This window comes from Diospyros lotus, chromosome 1, assembly GCF_014633365.1.
Source record: "Diospyros lotus cultivar Yz01 chromosome 1, ASM1463336v1, whole genome shotgun sequence".
NCBI lineage: Eukaryota > Viridiplantae > Streptophyta > Magnoliopsida > Ericales > Ebenaceae > Diospyros > Diospyros lotus.
Window position 1 is genome coordinate 15030537 of NC_068338.1, and position 18136 is coordinate 15048672.

Consider the following 18136-nt stretch of genomic DNA (forward strand, 5'->3'; position numbering starts at 1 on the left):
TCTCATCGTAGTCCTTCAAGAACTATCATTCATTGTTGCTGCCACTGAGTCTAACTCCTTCTACAAGAACATTCCTTCTAGGCCCTCATCATGGCCGGTGATTTCATCACCTCGTAAGTAGCACCTACACGGCTCACAAGCATGCATCTTTCCTTTCCATTTCATACGTCATGTAGCCTTTCTTTCGACAACCCAACCCTTTCCTTGAGGTAATCGAAAATACGACCACCTCATGATCTCATTGCTATACCGAGGTATTCTATTCCTCGAGTCTCACATTGTTCGTTGTGTCACCTACTCCCAAGATGACCACGAACTTCGATGCAATCCTTTAAATAGGACACTAGGTCCATATTCAATCCCTCTTACCTTAGGTTGATTCCCTAGGCTTCCGGCCACGATCAACAATAACTAGCGGCACACCTCGCATCCTAGACCATTGGAACTTGGAATTCTCTACAAGGTACAGACCCTACTGTGTTGCCTCATATTTTCAACATCTGATCATCTCCTCGGCAGTTCACTAAGCAACTTAGACCCTGGGTTCCAGACCCATACCGTGAGACAGTTTACAAGCTTCCCTGATACATTGATCATAAGCTCATTATAAGCCTTCTGCCTTGGTCCCTAAATCTAGATCTGTCACTGTGAACACTGGCCAATAGTGTCGTCACGCTGCTAGGGTTTCTTTATCCTGTCTTTGCGAGTCACATCGATTGCTCCACTTTCAGCTCATCAATTCACGCACTAACGCACCATCATTTGGCCATCTTCAGCCTCTCGTTCGATCCAATCCGATGGATCCCTTATCTTTACATCATATTTCTGAGATACTAAATGATCCTCGAAAATCCTTATCCTTCGATCCTTAACTTGACAGCTAGGCCATCAGACTAATCTTGCGCTAGCTTCTATCAAGCATTCTACTATTCACCAGGAATAGTAGCCGTCTACTGAAATAGTGTCTGCTTGTGAATAGTACACCAAGTAAGTTCCCAGGAAATAAAGGTGGGTCACAATAGACACACTTAAATACCAAGTCTTTCCTCAACCAGAACTTTCCTAGACATGCACTTCTACTTCACCACACCTATCCAGTAACCGTCAATACCCAAATCTTACGGTGGCTTTGCTTATCTAGCCACACGCGACCCTTTCCTTAGGTTTGCTCTAATATCGACTATACCAGAGTCACTTAAGGCTCAGACATTTCCTATGTCTTCAACAATTCTGCTCTAATACCAACTATAACATCCCGCCTTCTCAAAGGGCGTGTCACTATGCTGGGGCCCATCGTATCCATACATAATCTCTTCCCCTATATATTTCTCATACATCAATTATCGTATCTCAAAGGGAAACCTCCCCAGGAAATTATTCACAATATGCGGAAGTGATAATCGAAGCCTGATATGGTACATACCTGAATTCACCTTATATTATATCATAAAGAATTCGTACCATATATTACATCATATTATAAAATACATGGAGATTCCATAAACATTCTAACAAGACTAATCATCAATAAAGCATAAGCTAAAACATATCCGAATTGGCTCACTAAATCCATCGACCACGCCATCACGTGCCGTCTCATCTCAACCTGCTCCTTGCCTAAGCTGCGAGTCTAAACTGGAACGTTGAATGTTCTAGGGGCATAACTCATTAGAAGATGAAACTTCTAGTGAGGGTCCAAAACATATATATGAATGCATGATGCGATAACATGAATAACATTTGCTCTTAATGTAACTTTCCAAGCCCACCAGCCCGGCATGGAATCCTAGGCAAATCCCGAACCTCTACAGGATAAGCTCAACTTTATTCCATCATTGCCCTAGGGAAATTACGGCTACACTCTGGGGGCGACATCCCATTCCCATGCACAAATATCAATATGATAATATCATGTCATGGAATTATCACGACTTTCCATGCAATATGACAAAATGAATATTGCATTCATAACAACATTCATATATAACAAACATATCATGAATATAAGTTCTTATGAGCAAACCACTCACATTTGCCCAAAGATCAAGACTCCTCGAAAAGCATGCATTGCCTCGATATGCGTGTCCAACCTCAATTCTTCTGTAAACTCTCAAAAGTTGCATCAATCACATCATCTCGATCACCTCAATCATAAAAATAATATTTAATCACTAAATATTCTCAATATTTCATTTATTTCATTTTCCCTTCATTTTCTCTCATTTTTCCTTCTAAAAATCGCAATAAATACCATCAAGATTTTTTTTCTCAAATCTAATTCCACAAAAATTCATCATAGGCTATGAACTTCAAGGGACAAATACTAGACTTACCCGAATGGTGCATTTTCACACAAAACGAGGTTGTTCGATGCAAAAACTAAGACATCGGGAAGGCCAAATCTAAATCTTTTTGCACTAACCTCAATAAAATAATTTTCTATATTTTTCCAAGATTTTTGCAAAATTTTCCCAAGCCGCACGCGCCTTCACGTGCTAGGGCGACTGGGCGAGCGTGAAGGACTCGCTCATGCCGACCACGCGCCGGTCGTCTTCTCCGACGACAGCCATGCCGACGATGCTGGTTCTCTCCACCAGCGTCTTCCTCTTCTTCAGTCGATCCAGATGGCATACCTTGGAGGCTGAAAGGAGCACCGGAGGGCCGTCAACCGGCCGCTTGAAGTCTCGGTCACGACATCCGCCATGAAAATGGCCCAAATTCTCCAGAATTCATCCTTAGTCTATGGGGAAAAAAAAACCCTTATTTTGGAGCTCCAATTCGTTCAATATCACGGCCGATTGGAAGCTCATTTCTTCCCCCATTTTCGGTCAAACCCTAACCCTATTTATAGGCAAAATCGAGCGATGAAACGTTCTTGCCTACCTTACCCGACCCCTTAGGAGGCTCTACCTCCCTTAGATCGACCTTCAAGCAGCCTCAACCGACCACCATCATCACTTGCAGGCACGACAATCCGACTAGCTTTCTGGTCGATCTTTTCTTCAAATTTTGACCACCATGATGGCCCTTGCCGGCTGATGATCACACCCACATGATCCCCAACCAACCCCCATGCTAGCCCAGTGGCTTTCGGCGACCCTCGTGACCTGGTCAATTTCCCGTTGTTGCCATCTTTTAGTTTTTTGCATTTTGGCCCCTCTAGTTTTGGCCTTTCTCAATTTAACCCTTTTTACTTAACCCCTCAACTTTCCATTATTGCATTCAAGACCCTCAAGTCCTAAAACATCATTTTGACCCTCAAAGATTCCAAGAAATTATTGTTTTGACCTCCCTCCGACAATTTCAGAAAATTGCACTTAGACTCGAATCTTCATTTTTGCCCTAAACCTTTTCGTTTCTTCCTGAAACCACTGAAGGGTTGTTTGTTATGAAAAATCGAAGCCCCCTCAAGATTTCATTGACTTCTCAGAAGTCGTTTATAATAATTCGGTATTGCAGCCTAATTGGCACCTGCATTTTAGCTGTATCGAAAACTATTCGCGATCTCATTTCTTTCGATGCCATAAATTATGTCTCGAAATACTCATCACGACCATATCATTTTCCTTTGGCATCTCGGCTCCAAGGCACTCCCTGCAGTCGATTCAATCAATTTTTTAGGCTATTTATATACAAATCTTCCCCGAAATTTTGTTTTTCTAATAAAGCGCTTATTTTCAAACAATCCAAATTTCTCGGGTATTACAAAAAGTGCTATTAAGAGTTAATAGCGGGCCTAGATGCAATTTATGACAGTTTTGGATAAAGGGGCTAAAACTATCCAAAGCCTTGTGAAACTGTTGACAATTTCGGCAAGACTATCGACAGTTCTTGCAAACTATCGATAGTTTTTGTCGATGGAGTTAGCAGATTGCTTGATCATTTGTCGATTTGTGAGGTGGAAAGGTTAGGGCATGTACATCTTTCTAGTCTCCTCCATGCTCCCAGCCCGATTTCCATGTCTTTTGTTTGTTATGAGGAGATTTGGGCGGCTAAGGTATTGGGGTTTTGATGTATAAGCCTAAAACGAGAATGCCACTATTGCATTGAATTCTCTTAACCTTGGCTCATTTTCTTCTCACCATTAAAGAGCTCGAAACCCTCTCTGATTGCCTTTCTTCCTTAACTCCTCATTCCTCCATTGCAATAGTAGCAACCCAAGCAAAATAGTGAGACTATTTTGGTTCTTGGGTTTTTCTGTTTGAACCCATTTTCATTCCAAACCTTAATCTCCCTTACTCTTTCTGTCTAGCACAAAGAGAGAGTGTTGAGATTCACCATCTCGCTAGAATGTGGACTGACTAGGCCTTCCGTGTTTTCAAGAGTTGGTTTAGTCTAACTGAAATCAGTTCGAGAGTTGTTCAAAAGCAAGAAGTTGATGCCATTGATGGATAACAACCTTTACTTTGGCCTTCAATCGTTGAAAGGTATACCCACTAAACCCCCTATGGTATGGTTTTGTTTTGGTTAGCATATGGACATCGAAATGAGTCTTGCAAGGTCATTTTTGGTTTATGTTTTTGTTGCATATTTATTAGTTTTTTGAAAAAGTTTTGAAAATCCGCTTACACCTTTGCATTGATACTCCAATTGTTGGTGTTTCTTATCAGAATTATGGCCCCATTAGTAAACCCCTAACTAAGCTCCTCAAGAAGGACAATTTCCATTGGAACTCATGGGTTAAGGTAGCCTTCTTAACACTAAAGAAGGCTATGACAAAAGCCCCGGTATTAACCCTTCCAGATTTTTCTAAAATTTTTGTGGTGGAAAATGATGCATGTGAAAATGGGATAGGGACAATGCTGATGTATGAGAGAAAACATTTGGCTTATATCAGCCAAGCTTTAGCTCCAAGACACCTAGGCCTAAGCGTTTATGACAAGGAGCTCTTGGTAGTATTGGGGGCCATTGAGAAGTGGAGGCATTATTTGGAAGCTAGGCCATGAGAGTTTGCAATTCTTATCCCAACAGAGATTGCACACTTAATTACAAAGAAAGGGAATTTCAAAGTTAATGGGACTAGACCACATTATTGTTTATCGTAAGGGAAAGGAAAATGTAATGGCGGATGCCTTGTTTAGAAGGGAAGAGGGGGGTCAGTGTTAGTCTATATCAACTTTGGTTCCTAAGTGGATAAAAAAAGTGGCAGGGAGCTATGACCAAACGTCATGGGTATAGGATATAGTCACTCAACTTGCAGTTCAACTAGCAAGAAGTTTAGGGTACACATTTTCTAATGGGTTGGTGAGATTTAAGGAAAGGTTGGTGGTTGGTGACGATGAGGCACTTAAAGAGAGGATCATAGCTACCTTAAATGGTTCCCTAGTGGGATGTCACTTAGGGATTTAGGCCACCTATCAAAAAGGAAGGCCTAAAAAGTAAGGTAGTTATTCTTTTGGCCAAGGTAAAAAAAAGCAGTGGTGAATTTTGTGCTATCATGTGAGACATGTTAAAGATGCAAACATGAGTTTACCCGAGATTGTTGCACCCCTAGCAATCCTAGAACAAGCTTGGGAAGGAATCTCAATGGATTTCATAGAGGGACTTCCCAAATCAGAATGTAAGAATGTGGTATTGGTAATGGTAGATAAATTGACCAAGTTTGCACATTTTATCAGTCTAACCCATCCATTCTCAGTACAAGAGATTATAAGAAAGTTTATGGACTCAGTGGTGAACATTCACGGGGTTCCTAAGTCCATTGTTTAGGATAAGGACAAGATTTTTACAAGTGTGTTTTGTCAGAAGTTGTTTAGGAGCTTGGGGGTAGGGCTACATATGTCCATAGCCTACCACTCCCAAACAAATAGCCAAACAAAGAGGGTTAATAAGTGTTTATAGGCTTATTTGAGATATATGTGCTTCACTAAGCCTAAGAGTTTGAACAAGTGGTTATCGTTAGCCCAATGTTGGTATAACTCTAGCCACCATAGTGCCATCAACTGGAGCCCTTTTGAAGCAGTGTTCGGGTATAGACCACCACTAATTCTAGCTCTATCAAGCTCTACAATTATTATAGCTACGGTGGAATAATATTTACAACAAAGACAAGAGGTTCTAAAAGTGTTAAAAAGGGAGTTAACTACAACTCAAAACTAGATGAAGCTAAGTACTGACAAAAGAAGAAGTGACCGGACTTTTGAAGTAGGTGATAAGGTTTATCAGTGGGTGAAGAGTTTCTATAGCAACCCTTTACATCCACCCTAGCATCCAAGCTATGTCCAAAGTATTTTGGACCCTATGCCATAGAAACTAAGGTAGAGAAGGTTTCCTATATATAAGCTAAGGTTACTAGCACAGGTTATATGTATCATGTATTCCATGTGTCCCTGTTAAAGAAGTTTATCAAGCCACAGGCTACGGGTAGCTTGGAATTACCTACTATAAGTGAAGAAGAAGAAGAGATGGTGGGGCCTCAGGCCATCCTAGATAAGCGAGTGGTTTACCAAGACTCGATGCCCTTAACTCAGGTGCTGGTAAGGTGGTCCCATAAGGATCCTCATCACACGACCTGGGAGTACCTATCAAAGCTGCTCACTCAATTGGCACAAGCTACAGGACTAATATAGATTCTAGAAGACAAGAATAATTTCTAGTGGTGGGGAATGTTACAAACCCAATGTTAATTTTGAAATATTTTTTGTAATTGTAAAAAGCAGAGCCCACATGGCCACTTGCTTAGCTAGTTGCTAGAATGTTCCCCAAGGTTGTGATATGAAACCGTGGGAAAGGCCTATATAAGGCCGGTTGTAGGAGGACGAGAGTTATATGTTGAATGAGAAACTCTTACCCTCTTGAATTTCTCTCCTTTCTCTCTTATTCTCTCTCACTTTCCCTCCAAAACTCAATTCTATCTCTCTCTTGTTTCTTCTGAATTTTATGTGTTTTCAAGTCTCACACAAGAGACTTGACACTAACTTGTTACATCAATCCACAAAATTTTCAATCCTTTCCTAGGCAATGCTAGACTCTTTTTTCACAATTATGTTCTAACTACTCAAAGCTAAATATTTGGTTAACCAATGAATAGAGTCTACAAAGATGTAACATACTTAATCTTCCTCTCCATCATGTATTTTAGCACTTCAACCCAATCGTTTTTGTAAAAATGTTTTGCTAGGCCAAATCAATCATGACAATGGACAACACTTTAGAGTAGAAAACATGGAATAAAAACATTAAAATATAGAGATAAGTCCTTAAGGACATTAGATTGAAGGTGTCATTAAACTTTAGGAACTCACACAATGAAATAATAAGGTCCATCCATTTCACTTCTCCTCGTTGGTTAAGCCAAAACACATGGGATTTAATTACTTGTTCTAATGTTCAAGTCCCACTAAATCATATGTCTTCATGCCTTAGGTTTAATATCACACAAATCTTGGTTTAGTACTTAAAGTCCTCTCACTTTGCCAGTTTTTTAATAAGGTCTCACATTCGACAACTAATTTAGCCTATTTATAGGCTTTTCTATCTTTTAGTTTTAGTTTTAATTGAAGGCACAATATGAACAACACCACTAGAGTATAATATAGTAATGGCATTAAACTACGATTACTATTATATCCTTAGGATCATGACACACATACCCTTTGGAGTGTCTAGTGCATCTTACAAAACCCTAAAGTCCCAAATGACTTAAGCCAAACCTTTTGCTTGTCGATATTTTATAAAGCATGATGGCTACAAATTTAAAGGGCACATGGTTGAGAATATAGGAGACATTTAACAAAGTATCCCCCTTATAAAAGAAGGAAAATTCACTTTTGCAATCATTGATATCACCATGTCAATCAATGCCCTAATCCTTCTTTTCACTACATTATTTTTGGAGTCCTAGGAATGGTCAATTTCCTTATAATTCCTCTCTCATTACATAATTACTTGAATTTTTCAAACATATATTCACATCCTCAATCCATCTTCAAGGTCTTGTCTTTTCTCTCTAACTGATTCTCAACCTCATTGCAAAATAGTCTAAAGTAATCTGTTGCCTCGAACTTGTGGGAAATTAGGTAGTTATGACCAAAGCACATGAAATTATTTATATAGGTAATGAAATATCATGCCTCACCATCACACTCATCAAACCACTAATGTTTAAATGGATAAGTTGAAAAAGTTGTTGGATTTTGGTCCCCTTTTTGAATAGTTTTCTTGTTATTTTTTCAACTAAGCATTGTTCACATGTCGATAAGTTAACTTTAGTGACTGATACCAACAAACCTTTTTGAGCTAACCTATTCAATTTGTCTTATCCAATGTGACTTAGTCTAGCATGCCAACTGTTTCATCCACATTTGCATCACTAGAAATAAGGATAAGCAAAAAACATTAATTGTTATTATTGAAATCACCATCAATAGTATCCAAAACAATAAAACCATATGAAAATTTTCAAAAACCAACAAAACAAGTACCATAAAAAAGATTCATCATAGAGCCATGAAAATCCAAATAGAAACCAAAATTTAGAAGAACAACTACGGAAACTAAATTTTCTCTATATTCTAGGTGCTTAAGAGACATCATGTAGGTAAAGGGTTAGCCCACCACAAAACTCAATTTGAAAGTGTCTATCCCTTTGACTTCCACTTTGGAGTTATCACTTACATAAATCCACCAATTGTCTACTAAAATTCAATGATACTCCACGCTCCGCACACTTCTATACTACTAGCTATATGGTCAATTGCTCTTGAGTCTACGATCCATAGAGGATTGGATTTAGAAGCACAATAGAGCTAGAAACTAAGGAATAATGGATAAAGTCTAGCATTACCTTGGGCTTACAGCAATCATGAGCAAAATGGTCGAGCCCTCCATATATAATTGAAGCACTTGACCTTTACCATATTCTTCTTTTTGTACCTGGACCTTGTGCCTGTTCTTTTTGTTGTTCTTCTAATCAATCTTCTTATCATTCATCTTTCATTCCTATCCTATATTTTTAGAGGATTGTGTAACAAATGATTGGCTAGGAGGTATAGCTATCTCTAGGCACTCGCCCTTTAGCTCAATGTGACACACTGACTGCTACGCTACCCTGCACATTTATTTATCAAAACTACAACTAAATTCATCAGACGTCAATCCTTTTATTAAAGCAGGTGTAGGGCGATTATACTCGCCAGTGTGCGAGTGTGCGTGTAGTACAATTTTAAATTTATATTTCGGTAAGTCCGAGTCGGTTCACAGGGAGATTATTTATGGTTGAAAGTAAAAATCATAAAATATTTGAGTTTAGGAGGTAATTAAGATGATCTAAAGACCATAATTAAAGCTAAACTAATACTGAATTTAAGTAGCTTGGGTCAAGATAATTTCAGTGTCAAAACCAATTAATTCCCAATTTGATAGAAAAGGTCAGCAATATTCATCTGAATTAAGTTTTACAGCTCTGTTAGTAAATTTAGTTCAAGATAATGGTAATTCTTGTTTAAGCAATATCCATACATGGCATGGAAATTCTAAGTTAAGCAATTACCATAAATTGAACTATATTCCATAGACAGAATTTATAGATATAGATTAATCATTTAGGCTTGGGTATGAAAACGTTTCCAGATCTAGCAATCTCCATACGTGGCATGAAAATTCTAAGTTAGGCTTATGCTCCAATCCAAACTTAAAGATACAACGCACACTGCTCAAATTAAATCAGATTAATATTACATATTTTAAGCGCAGCTTTCTTTGGGAATCATTGGCGTTGGACACTGTCCTTGCCTTAACCCAAGAATGGATTTAGCTACTCATCTTCATTTTAAAATAAATTGGCAGGAATTTAAATAACGAGAATTAAAAGACAGTATTTAAAAGACTATTTTTTAACCGACCATATAGGCGGTATATAATGAAAAGACAATAATTGAAAGACTATTTTTTAACCGACCATATAGGCGGTATGTAATTGAAAGACAATAATTGAAAGACTATTTTGAACCGACCATATAGGCGGTATGTAATTGAAAGACTATTTTCAACCGACCATATAGGCGGTATATAATAAAAAGACAATATGAATAACATAATACAACTATATGGAAACAAATGTTAAAGATTTAAGAGAAAAATTCTAAGAACAAAACTATATAGAAACTAAAGTTGAAAATTTAAGAGAGAAATCTAAAGATCACAATTATACTTTCATTATAAGAAAATCCAATCCTTACAAATGCACCCTAAGTGCTCTATTTATAGGCTAGAAAATGTAATGGAAACTATTCAATTATATAATTTAATAATACAAAATATCTAATTAATGATGTAAGCGATGATGTAATTCCAACTCATGATGTAAGCGATGATATCACTCCAACCCATGATGTAAGCGATGATGTCACTCCAACCCATGATGTAAGGGATGATGTCACTCCAACCCATGATGTAAGCGATGATGTCATCAATTTGTGAGACTTGGGCTTTTCATATTTTTGGGCTTGGGCCTTGCTTGTGTTGGGCTTGGGCTTGAACCTTCCTTGTGTTGGGCTTGGGCTTGGGCCTTCCTTGTGTTGGGCTTGGGCTTGGGCCTTACTTGTGTTGGGCTTGGGCCTGGGCTTTCCATATTTTTATATTATTATATTATTATATATATTATATTTATTTTTTTTATATTTTATATATTTTATATATATTTTTATATTAATATTTTAAACATGCACAAAATCACAAAATGCATAATAATATTCAATTTAAACTATTTTAAGATCAAAATAAGGGTGAAATTATAATAAAATTTTTACAAAATTGATCACTAATCACACCCCCAACTTAAACATTGCTAGTCCCATAGCAATTAAACTTTACACTGGCCAGATTTATTCACAATAATCACATGAATATAAAAATTTCAAATTCAAAACGGAAATACATAGAACAGAACAAGCCATCTGTCATACAGTCGAATATTCTAAATTAGATTTCGGTCAAAGGTTATACAATCTTAGGAATGGCAATTAGGATGATCATTATTCTACCTTATTCCCTCGAAGTTTCGACTTCAAACCTTACTATGGATTTTTCCTCAAATAAAAAAAATTATTCCTCGGGTGTACACACAAGGGAGCCACCGTTTTAAGAGTAAATGTAAAACAAGTTCAAACTCGGTGTCATCCCAAATACAAAGAACGTATTTTCATGAAAGAATAGGGAATTTAACATAGCTTCATGACTGGAATAATGCCATAGATAAATAACTTCTGAATTTAAACAGAATTCTTTACTCTGAACTCGAATCCTAAGATCACATGATTTATAGCATCAAGAGGGACCAGATTGGGTTGTAATGGGGCTATGAGGTTAATACGGGTTGTCAAAGAAAAGGGTAAAGTGTGCAAATGGTGTGTCGGGATTTTTTTTTCTCTTTTTTTTTTTTTTGACACTAATATCAAATTGGATGTATTGTTTTCTTCAGCATTTATTTTGAAACACTCGTGCTGAAAAGCTAAGAGAACTTCCATTTTTTCTTTTTTTCTTTTTTTCCTTTTCTTTCTTTTTTTTTTTTTTGTTTCTTTTTAATATGAAAGTACCGAGATAGACTGATTCCTAAAAACACACCAGGTTGGATAAACTTCATATGGTTCTAGGTTAGACGAGGGTAATGAAAGGAATTATGCTAAGAACAGTTCAAATGGGCTAGGAAGGGGGTTAATGTAAAGAAAGAAAAAGGTTAATAGGCCCAAATTGAAAGAAATTGATCCCCTATCATGCTTCTATAAAACGATGTTACTCAGTCAACTAATTCAGAGTTTGAAATCAGCCAAATTCATCCGCCATCATACTAGACATTCAAAGCAAATTGATGTTTTGAAGCTATTGAAAATATGAGATCAACAATAAAGCGCATTTAGAATAAGTGTTATTTCACTCAGAATTAATGATCATTAGGCTCAAACACTCACTCGGGTAATAGTCTCCACTTCTGTTAAGGGATCATGCAGTGTGCTAATTACCATTGCCTTTGACTTTATGACCGATAAACCAATTTCTAATTATTGAACACCCGATGCATGCAAATCACTTATTCTAATCCCACATATCTACGGTTTCAAATAAGAAATTAATGCATTCATGATTCATACTGCAAATTCAACTGGCTATCAGTTTATAACTCCAAAGCTTTAGGGATAGCATTATTTAAAGCACGCACAATTTTTTGATTTTTAATAGGAGTAGATAAAAGTAAATAATTCACATAAAACTACAAGCATGCAGTTACAAATTCACAGTTAAACATGGACTAGATAGTTCATAAATATACCTTACTCCCTCCAACTTGAATTGCAGTAATAAAATAGGGTTTGTTAGGAATACCTGTAACTCCACGAGTCTGTAAGTTTACTGTGAACTGCTAAATCTTCAACAAACAAGTGAGAATACCCTACATATATTTTTTATATTTTTTTTCTTTTTCACATCAAAATAAGAAAAATTCATGCAAGTCATATAATAAAGAGATGCGTCTCAAGAGTACAAAAAGTACTCCTTACTCAGCCATCTTATCATAGACTTGCCTAACAACATTCCATAATTTTTTAAAACAAAACATAAAAAAATTCATGCAAGTCAAAATAAACAGATGCGTCTCAAGAGTACAGAAAAGTACTCCTTACTCAGCCATGTTATCATAGACTTGCTCTCCTTAGAGGGATAAATCTAAATTAATCGGACCCCTTTTGCGCTTGCTTCCAATTACCTTAGACCAGTCTATCCGAGGCTCGTAAGGATCATGCTGTGGAACATAAGTGTGTAATTTCTCTAGTAGCTCCTCAATGGTGGATGCGGAAATGAGAATATTTCTTGCAGAAAGAGAAATGAACTTTTGTTCCACAGCCTGATCAAGAAAAGAGAGCAACCCATCAAAAAAATGGTTAATATTTAAAAGTCCAATGGGTTTGGTATGGAGATTGCTCTTGGCCCAGGAGATTATACAAAAGATTTCTTCAAGTGTACCAAAACCTCCTGGCAAAGCAATGAAGGCGTCTGACTGATAAATCTTACAAGCCATGCGCTCAGACATAGAAGTCGTTCTTATAAGTTGACCTCGTGTGTACCCGGAAATCTGTGGATCAGCCAAAGGGATTGGCATAATACCTACCACATATGATTGCCCAAGATGTGCAGCCTGTGAAACACATCCATTCAATCCACGACTTCCCCCTCCATAGACCAAATTAATTTTTCTCTCTCCCAATTTTATGCCAAGTTCGCTTGCTGCAAGTGTGTAACAAATATCGCTCCCAGGTTGAGAGCCACATAGTACACATATGGTATTGATTCGACGAACTGGCTGGCCTTCCATTTATGTTAGTTCTTTATGTATGCCCTAAAAGTAGAACTAGTTAAAGAGGTTTGGCAATCAAAAGTAACTACATAGAAATTCAACAATAAATAAACATAAACAAAAATCATGCGTATATACAAGTAGTTGTAATTGTGGCTCACATCTTCCTCTGGTTTTACGTCCAGAAACGGCTTAAACACCTTCTATGAAGCGGGGATAGGCTTCCCATCCAATTTTCTTATAGATTGGCAAACAGGGTCAATTATAGTCAGATTCCCAAGACTATAGCGTTGGTGGTCACTTCTAAATTGGGTCCATAAAGCAAGAATTTCTCGCTGCACTATTCCACATGGATGCGTCTCAAGAGTCAATCGGATATCATCCAAAGACTCCTTACTCAGCCCATCCTTTATGAAACAAATTTTATCATCTCGATTTATGGAAGTAAACCCCACAGATTTGCATCGTGTGTTACAAGTCCATCGAGCACATTTGTGACAACCATTTAATCTTTTCGCTCTTCTTTTTTTCGAAAAACTACTCTTTCCCAATCCTGGAAAATGCTTAAAACTAGGTGAGGTTTCGCCAAGAAATCGAACTTTTGCTTCAATTAACCAGCGAATATCCTCAGGGATATTTTTATACATCAACATTCGAAGTCTTTCACACCTAGTGGCATAAATCTTTCTTAAATCATTTTGTGGGAGAGATGGATAGTACTTGCGAATTTTCAAGAGCTGAAGATCCATTTTTTTAAAACAGAACTATAGTAAAAGAGAAATAAAACAAAATTATGAATCTTACAAAAGGAACGAGAGTACCTGATCGGAGAACAACACAAAGGCGAGAAGACTGAGCTCAAAGAAGTGTGGCTTGCCTCATGCAGATACAGGTCTCTTATAGGGCTGTGCTAGTCACCATTCCAACAACCACACTTGGCTCGAGGCGTGCCACAAGTGCAGGGTCGATCACGTCTGGCGTCTCCTTTTTTCAACGTTCGGCATCTCCTTTTACAACTTTCGGCGTCTCCTTTTTCAACTTTCGGCATTTATTTTTCAACGCTAGATGTTTCTTTTTCTTTATAGGGTATTGTGTCCTTTTTCTTTATAGGGCAGTGTGATTGCACTGCCCCAGAAAAGTGGTTGCCGTCAGCGATATGTCTGTCTCCCTCTTTTCTCTATCTTTTTTTTCTTTTGTGTATATATATATATATTTATATTTATTTATTACAAAAACAAATTTTATTTTATTATATATTTTTAAATATTTTTTAAGAGTTTTTTTCTTTTCTTCCAGTTAAGAATCAAATAAGTGGTTGCCCACCTATTCGTATAATAACTCCCATTCATTACACCACGTTTAAAGTTATTTTCAAAATTATGTAAATTGATTTTTCTCATAAATGCACATACATATTTTGAAAATATGTCATCCGGAGGTGTTGGCTTTATTACATCAGAGTACGACACATCAATTCGCACAAACACTTCACACATGTCTGGTTTAATTTGATCCCCAATAATATAAACTAGCCTAAAAGACATAAATTTAGGCTCAAGTTTGGCTAGGCCCATGGTATCTTCACATTTGGGCTCTTGGGTTTTATCCTTTTCTTTCTCCCAAGCTTCTTCTTTTCTCACATCATTTTGGCCCAATTTTTCTTCTATGATTGCTCGTACCATCCTAGGGTCATCAAGTCTCTCAATTGATTCATCATTCCTAGGGATGGGTATAGATTGGACCGACTCTTGACCTATGGGTGCATTGAATGACGATTCCTCCCCAAGACGGCGCCAAAAACTGACTGCTACGCTACCCTGCACATTTATTTATCAAAACTACAACTAAATTCATCAGACGTCAATCCTTTTATTAAAGCAGGTGTAGGGCGATTATACTCGCCAGTGTGCGAGTGTGCGTGTAGTACAATTTTAAATTTATATTTCGGTAAGTCCGAGTCGGTTCACAGGGAGATTATTTATGGTTGAAAGTAAAAATCATAAAATATTTGAGTTTAGGAGGTAATTAAGATGATCTAAAGACCATAATTAAAGCTAAACTAATACTGAATTTAAGTAGCTTGGGTCAAGATAATTTCAGTGTCAAAACTAATTAATTCCCAATTTGATAGAAAAGGTCAGCAATATTCATCTGAATTAAGTTTTACAGCTCTGTTAGTAAATTTAGTTCAAGATAATGGTAATTCTTGTTTAAGCAATATCCATACATGGCATGGAAATTCTAAGTTAAGCAATTACCATAAATTGAACTATATTCCATAGACAGAATTTATAGATATAGATTAATCATTTAAGCTTGGGTATGAAAACGTTTCCAGATCTAGCAATCTCCATACGTGGCATGAAAATTCTAAGTTAGGCTTATGCTCCAATCCAAACTTAAAGATACAACGCACACTGCTCAAATTAAATCAGATTAATATTACATATTTTAAGCGCAGCTTTCTTTGGGAATCATTGGCGTTGGACACTGTCCTTGCCTTAACCCAAGAATAGATTTAGCTACTCATCTTCATTTTAAAATAAATTGGCAGGAATTTAAATAACGAGAATTAAAAGACAGTATTTAAAAGACTATTTTTTAACCGACCATATAGGCGGTATATAATGAAAAGACAATAATTGAAAGACTATTTTTTAACCGACCATATAGGCGGTATGTAATTGAAAGACAATAATTGAAAGACTATTTTGAACCGACCATATAGGCGGTATGTAATTGAAAGACTATTTTCAACCGACCATATAGGCGGTATATAATAAAAAGACAATATGAATAACATAATACAACTATATGGAAACAAATGTTAAAGATTTAAGAGAAAAATTCTAAGAACAAAACTATATAGAAACTAAAGTTGAAAATTTAAGAGAGAAATCTAAAGATCACAATTATACTTTCATTATAAGAAAATCCAATCCTTACAAATGCACCCTAAGTGCTCTATTTATAGGCTAGAAAATGTAATGGAAACTATTCAATTATATAATTTAATAATATAAAATATCTAATTAATGATGTAAGCGATGATGTAATTCCAACTCATGATGTAAGCGATGATATCACTCCAACCCATGATGTAAGCGATGATGTCACTCCAACCCATGATGTAAGGGATGATGTCACTCCAACCCATGATGTAAGCGATGATGTCATCAATTTGTGAGACTTGGGCTTTTCATATTTTTGGGCTTGGGCCTTGCTTGTGTTGGGCTTGGGCTTGAACCTTCCTTGTGTTGGGCTTGGGCTTGGGCCTTCCTTGTGTTGGGCTTGGGCTTGGGCCTTACTTGTGTTGGGCTTGGGCCTGGGCTTTCCATATTTTTATATTATTATATTATTATATATATTATATTTATTTTTTTTATATTTTATATATTTTATATATATTTTTATATTAATATTTTAAACATGCACAAAATCACAAAATGCATAATAATATTCAATTTAAACTATTTTAAGATCAAAATAAGGGTGAAATTATAATAAAATTTTTACAAAATTGATCACTAATCACACACAATATCATCAAAAGTTTTGATTCCTTCATTGCGGCTCAAATTTACCTCTATATGTTCTAATGAATTTGGAAAAGATTGAATCACCTTTTGGACTTGTTGCTTATGGCTTAGGAGTGACAAGTTGCTTTGAGCTCTCTTATCATGTTTGACATCTCCCTAAGATATTGCTTCATCAAGTGATTGGGGTGCTTTTTGTATATGTTAAACTTGATGATTAATCTCCTCAACCTTGTCACTAAGCACCCCCAAACTTATCCTTAAGAGTATCCCATAGCCCTTTTACATGTGTTAATCTTTTAAATTCCATCATTAGATCATTATCTATAAAGTTAAGAAAGATGACATGGACTTTCTATTCTTTTTGCTCTAAGACAAATAAGCTTGTTGTTTAGTCCTTTGTCTGATTGTGGTACTCTCACCAAGATTAGTCATGATTTGAGTGAGTGGCTCAAGCACAGTTTGCTCCTTTAAGATGTACTAAATTTTTCGATGTCATATGTTATAATTATCACCATTTATCTTTTTACTGCTATTAAGATGAATTATAATATTCTTTATTGTCATGGTTTACAACCAAAATAAATTGCACAAAACATTATAATTAATATTCATATGTCGTGGTTATCAAAAGTTCACTGAGTTTCCAATTATCACCTGATACAAAATATTTCAATAATTTTTCTTTAATTTCATAGTGTAAAATTTATTCTTTGAGAAATCACTTATTCTTTAGCCTATTCCTCTAGCATAATTTGTATTTCAAGAAACTAATAATAAAAAAAAAAAACTCATTTATTATTCTAAAAGCAATCTTGAAAATAATTAAGTAAATTATTTTAAGTGGTCAAAATTATCACATTTAAAATGCAACAAGTAATGTGAATAATGAATATTCTAATTTATGGATCAAATAAATTCAAACGAGTTCATAATATATCATTCACTTAAATTTCATAATTTTGCAGATCAAAATTATGAAACAAGATGGCTTTGATACAAAAGTTGGGAATTAAAACATAAAAAAAAATAGACAAACTATGAAATACATGAATTAGATTTGTTCTTCTTGTTTCAATGATCGAATATCCGAAAACACCTTGTATTTCACCATCCAAATGTCACCCACAAACTAGAAAAAAAAAAAACTACTGAAAAACCACTCAGCTTAATCTACAACAACAAATAAGAGTAGTTAAATAAATTTTAGTTTCATTATAAGATTTTTTATCAAGCTACTGGGGAGCGACATTAAATTTTAGTTTCATTATACAACAACAAAGAAGAGGGTCACATTAAATAGCCGGATAAC